This window comes from Rhipicephalus microplus, chromosome 8, assembly GCF_043290135.1.
Source record: "Rhipicephalus microplus isolate Deutch F79 chromosome 8, USDA_Rmic, whole genome shotgun sequence".
Lineage (NCBI taxonomy): Eukaryota > Metazoa > Arthropoda > Arachnida > Ixodida > Ixodidae > Rhipicephalus > Rhipicephalus microplus.
Window position 1 is genome coordinate 84,486,363 of NC_134707.1, and position 6,165 is coordinate 84,492,527.

Below are 6,165 nucleotides of genomic sequence, written 5' to 3' on the forward strand. Positions count from 1 at the left end.
GACAGGATTGTCACACGCAAGCCCTCAGCTGTTGACTCTGTCAAAAAGTCCTCGCGTGATATTGTGCCAGAAACAAGCTCCCTCTCCCACGTGTTCAACCAATGCAGAGAGGAAGCTAGGACCCTCAAATCTTTACCGCCTTGTCTCAGTCCCTCCTTTGGATGACTTCGGTTAAGTGCATCAAACAAGTCATTCATTCTTAGCGTAAAATCTACAGTGGCTTTCACATCTTGCAGACCTGACGCTCCTCTGCTTGAGTAGTATTCAAGGCCCTTAGCTACACTCCTGCTGAACACTTGTGTGGCCAATTTGACTCTCATTTTCTCGGTGCTAGATGGGTTCATGTGTGAGAAGGTGAAATTTGGACAACCCCTCAGGTAACCAGGAAGCTTGCTGTCCTCAACACACAGCTTGTCGTAGTGTGCCCACATTACGCGCCCCACGTTAGTCCGCAACACCTTCTGTTTCAGGAGGCGGTTTCTCACACACTTGACCAAATGTGGTGCATCAGAAAACACATATACACTGCGCTTATCGTCCAAAGAGTGAATGAACGAGTTTTTTGTGCACTTTAGTTCTCCACTTACACAGAACTGCTACCACATAGCCCTATTGGTTGCAGCACCATCACACACAATGACATCGATGAATACTCCTGCATCCTCAAGCAGCACAATAGCTTTCACTACCAGCTGTGCGAAGACTGTCCCTTTTCTTGGTCCTTTGCTTGCGAACACAGCGACTGGCTGAGAGTAACTATCACCAAACGCACGAAAGATGAACACCAGTCCATGATCCGCAAGTTCATTCGAAGAGTTTGCCGCTTCACCGAAGTCCGCAAATCCAGCATACGTCATTGTCTTAGCGCTCACTCTCATCTCTTTCCTTACTTAAATTTCATCGAAAACCAATATGCCATGACGCTCCGAGCATGACTTTGTGGCTATCTTCTTCTTGAAGGCCGAAAAAAAACGAGTGTCAAATCCACATTTGACCCAAAGCATTGACAGGTACTTCCGTACCGTGGTCACACAAGGTAGCGGCAAGATCTCATTGTCTCTTAGAAAAGAGTACCCAGATGGGCTTCTAATATGCAAAAGCAAGCATATCAATATCCAATGCTCAGTGTACCGTCTGTTGTTCTTGCTTCGGCATTTGGCAGCCGACACACATTCCTTAATTAATTCCACTTGAGGTGCAGGCAGCTTCAGTGCCCCCAGTTTTTCGTTAAGCACTTCCATAGACATGCTTTGCATCTTTGCTTGGGCCTGATTCATCTCTTCCCTAAGAACCTTCACACGTTTCAACAAGCGTTCTTTGGACCTTTTCAGCGCATTCCTTGCTCTGCGGAAAGCAAGCATTCTGTCACTACTTGGTACAGATGAGAAGCGGTAGCGCTTGGTCAGTTTCGTTCCGTTTCTTTTGTCCATCTCCCTCTTCTGGCGAATCCGGAGTGTGTCAGATAAACTTGAGCGCCACTTGCATGTGCTGTTCCCACGAACAAGAAAGGGGCACTTTTTGTGTCGCCACCGATTGCATGCATCGACAGATGCGCTCTCTGGATGTGTCAGCGGATACACACTTGTCCTTGGCCCTCCGCCACATATGGGTATCTCATGCAAGCTTCGCAGAAGTCTTGACATCTTCTGTAGTAGCAACGTCATCCCGGATGTGAAACGCATCGACTGATACGCGCCTTCCCATCACAGATACAGACACCTGCATGTTCTGGTCAATGTCAACAACCTTTGTTGTGACCAAATGACTGCTCTCTGTAGAAGTGGCGGCGTCTGTGCTCAGTTCGCGCACCTTTGGACTTGTGCTCCACTTCATCTCAGTAAAAGCAACGTTGCGGATTCCATCCGTGTCCCGCCTGTGATAGCCCCATGATATGGACGGAAGAACTACGGAGGCTGATTGCTCGAACAAGTTGTTGAAAACTTGTTGACGAGACCCCTCGGCAGACGGAATGACTTCCGGGGCGCCAACCTCGAACGGAGCGGCATCGGTGCTTTCAGTGGATGAAGGTCCTGCATGATCAAGGTCACTGACCTTGGGATCATCTGCTTCTTCAGCCTTCTCGGTACTATCTGCCGTATGAAAGCGCTTTTGCCTAGGAACGCAGGCAGGCTGGCTGACGGCTGGTCTCTTCCGATGTTTTACCAGTTTGGAGAGGTGTGCTGGACAATCGGGAAATATCGATGGCACTGCGTCGTCAGATAGGCATGCTCGGCGTGGGGTACTCACAAGGACGTTCCCGTTGTACTCAGCCGTCCAGGTCTTTGAGACAAAGCGGGGCTCGAAATGTCGCTCGCACACGTGGTCCGACGCTTTAAGGATCCGATCCTTCCGCGAAATGGCATGTCTCCAAAGTTTCAGGCGAGCTTCGTCTTTCGGGGCCGAAAATAGAGAAAACTTTTGCTCGCAGGACTTGTAACCGGTATTACACCGTGGTACAAAGCACTTTCTTCCCATTGTCGAAAGACATACATGAGCTGCCAAGTCGAAAACACAACCAACAGTGAAACGCGCGCGCGCGCCAGAGGAGAACTTGCAGCGAGCGCGGCCCGCACATGGATGGATGATGGATGTGGCTGTACCCTTTAGATCGGGCGGCGGCTAACGCCACCTAGCCGTAATACTTAGTGAACTAACCATTACATTTATCTTTTTTTTCCTTTAAATAATGAAGTTGAGGATTCGTACTTCGCAGTGAAGGGTTTAATTTTCACTCGTGCCTTGACTTTAGCCACCAATCAGATAACCTCCTTCTAGTTAAGTCTACCCGCTTAAAGTCTATTTTGCCCTCGCTGTCCCTAAATCCCAGTGCTTTGAAAAACTCTGCGCCATCATCCTGAACTATAGGGTGAAGCCCTTTACAGAACATTATCAAGTGTTCAGCAGTTTCTTCTTCCTCTCCACACGCACTGCATACTGTGTCGACCCCTTCGTATTTGGCCCGATATGTCTTGGTTCGCAGTACTCCCGTCCTGGCCTCAAACAGTAGAGAACTACCCCGAGTATTATCATAGATCCTTTCCTTGGCAATTTGCTGCTTAAAAGTTCGATAGATCTCTAGTGCGGACTTCTTAATCATGCCCATTCTCCACATGTCAGTCTCCGTTTCCTTCACTTTTTTCTTAACCGATAGTTCTTTTTGGTTTGGCCACCTGCTGTTTTCTAAGTATTTACCAGTCAACTTCCTGGTTCGCTTCCTCCATTTTGTATCGACATTCTTCATGTACAAGTAGCTGAAAACCTTCCTAGCCCAACGCTCTTCCCCCATTTCTCTCAATCGCTTCTCAAATTTTATCTTGCTGCTAGCTTCCCTGCCCTCAAATGATGTCCATCCCATATCACCTTGTACTCCCTGGTTTGGTGTATTCCCGTGAGCTCCTAAAGCAAGCCTACCTATTCCACGTTGCTTAATTTCTAATCTTGCTTGAACTTCTGATCTCATGCACAAGACCGCATTGCTGAACGTCAGCCCAGGAACCATGACCCCTTTCCATATTCCTCTCACAACATCATACCTATTGTAATTCCACAGTGCCCTATTTTTCATGACTGCTGCATTCCTGTTATCTTTAGTCGTCACGTATATTTCGTGTTCCCTCAGATACTCGGTCCCATTGCTTATCCATACGCCCAGATATTTGTATTTATCTGTTATCTCTAGCGTGACCTCCTGTATTCTAAGCTCACTACCTTCGTTGTCATTGAAAATCATGACTGCTGATTTTTCCCTACTGAATCTAAAATCTAACCTATCTCCCTCATTACCGCAGATGTCCATCAATCTCTGCAAATCTTCCTTGTTGTTGGCCATTAGCACTATATCATCTGCGTACATTAATGCTGGTAGTGCCTGATCAATAAGTTTTCCTTGTTTGACTAAAGAGAGGTTGAAGCCCAGTCCACTTCCCTCTAATTTTGCCTCTAATCCTTGTAGGTACATCATGAATAATAAGGGTGACAGGGGGCACCCCTGCCTAAGCCCCCGTTTTACCTCTGCCGGCTTGGATACCTGTTTTTCCCACTTTATAACTACCTTGTTACCTTTATAGACACCCTTTAAAAGATTAGTGACTACATGTTCCACGCCTAGTGTGTCCAGTATTCCCCACAATTCCTCTTGAACCACGCTATCGTACGCTCCCTTGATATCCAAAAATGCTAGCCACAGGGGCCTGTGTTCTTTTTCTGCTATTTCTATGCACTGCGTCAGTGAGAACAGATTGTCTTCCAACCTCCTGTGTTTCCGAAACCCATTCTGCAGTTCCCCCAGCACCCCCTCTTCCTCTATCCACGCCTGCAGTCTTTCCTTTATAATCTGCATCGCCAGCCTGTAGACCACTGATGTCACTGTTATAGGACGGTAGTTGTTTATGTCAGCTTTGTCCCCCTTTCCTTTATAGATCATGCTCATCCTGCTAAGTTTCCATCCATCGGGAACTTCACCATCGATTATTATTGTACTCACTGCCTCTCTCAAAGCCTGCTTAGACTTCAGACCTAATGTTTTTATCAGCCTCATTGGAATGCCATCTGGGCCTGTTGATGTACTACTAGGAACCCTTTTCTCAGCCCTTTCCCACTCTTGTTGTGAAAATGGAGCCATTGCACCACTTGATTCGTCTTTGTCTATTGTGGTGCATAAAGTACTTCTTTGTTGAAATTTTTCTGTCACCCTTGTTCTTATATATTCAATAGCTTCGTCCCCTTCTAGCCTAGCACCTTGGGCTGTAGTTATAAAGTTCTGCTCTAGGCTCGTCTCATTTCTTAGGGAGTTTAAATGGTTCCAAAATTTCGCAGCTGCCTTTCTATCTTTTTTATGTACATCTGCCAGCCACTGAGCTCCCTTCCTTCTAATCTTTTCATTGATCAGAAGGGATGCATCCCTTCTACAGCTTAGAAAGGTTGCCCATTTTCTTTCCACATCATCTGTCGGTTCACCCCGCTGCTTAGCATGTCTGTGTTCCCTAGAGGCTTCCTGACGTTTTGCTATGGCTCTCTTAACTTCCTCATCCCACCAACTTTTGGGTTTGTGTCTTCTTTTCCGGGGTGACTTGTCACGCGTCTTAGCAAGCTCAATCTCAAAGAGTCTAATTAAATTCGTGTATGTCCACACTGTCTTATTATCCTCCGTGATTACTTTCTCAATTTGTTTAGTGGCTATTTCAATTTGCCTTTCTGGATAAAAATTTTCCTGTAGTTGCTCATCTTGTCTCCTTCCCACTTTCACTGCTCTTCCAAAACTTAGCTTGATACGTTTGTGATCGCTACCCAGACTTCTGGAGCCACCTTCATCTATGTGCATTTCCCTGAGCTTATCATACATCCTATGTGACATCAGTGCATAATCTATCGTCGACTGAACCCTTCCTACCTCCCATGTTATTTGCCCTTCACACTTCTCGGTACTGTTGCAAATGATCAAATCAAGCCTTTCACACATATCCATGATCATTTTGCCTGTCGGGTCGGTATACCCATCTATATCTTCTATGTGCGCATTCATGTCTCCTAGTATAATTATCTCGCACTCTCTTCCTAACTCCTGAATGTCCTTTGATATACACTCTACCATTGCCTGGTTTTCCTCTCTGGCCTTTGCTTCCGTCCACAAGTACACGAAACCAAGAAGTGTCATTTGACCTGCCACTTTCCCTTTTAGCCATAAGTGTTCCTTGCACTCCTGCTTGACCCTTTGCCAGTCTGTACTTTTATGAATGAATGCCCCAATACCACCCCCCTTTCTGCTGCCTTCTGTTCTATTACAATACTCCCACGCGTAGTCGGGATTGTTCGGAGGTTGTTCCATGTCCCTGAGATGTGTTTCTACAAAACCGTATACCATCGGCCTCTCTTCCCTTAGCTGTTCTTCTATCTCTTCCCACTTCAGCCTGTTCCTACCACCCTGCATGTTAATATACCCTATGTCTGAATTGGCTCGGCGCTCGTGGCTACGTCTATTTATGCCCCGGACTCTACGTATCTTAGATATAGGTGCCACTTTGGAATCGTATCTGTCCATACCACCTGTCGAAGAGTCTCCCTGGTTGTTTTCCTCGTTACTAGCTATCCCGCACCCCGAAGGGCTCGCTTGCCCCCCAAAAAAGCTACTGCGCGTCCTGCAAGTCGCCAACCCACCTCATGACCTAG

General features: G+C 46.7%; 1 pseudogene; it reads right to left on the minus strand.

Annotated features, from left to right (window-relative positions):
• Positions 1–1,269: 1,269 nt before the first annotated feature.
• On the minus strand, positions 1,270–2,578 carry LOC142768641 (uncharacterized; annotated as a pseudogene).
• Between the last annotated feature and the right edge of the window lie 3,587 nt (positions 2,579–6,165).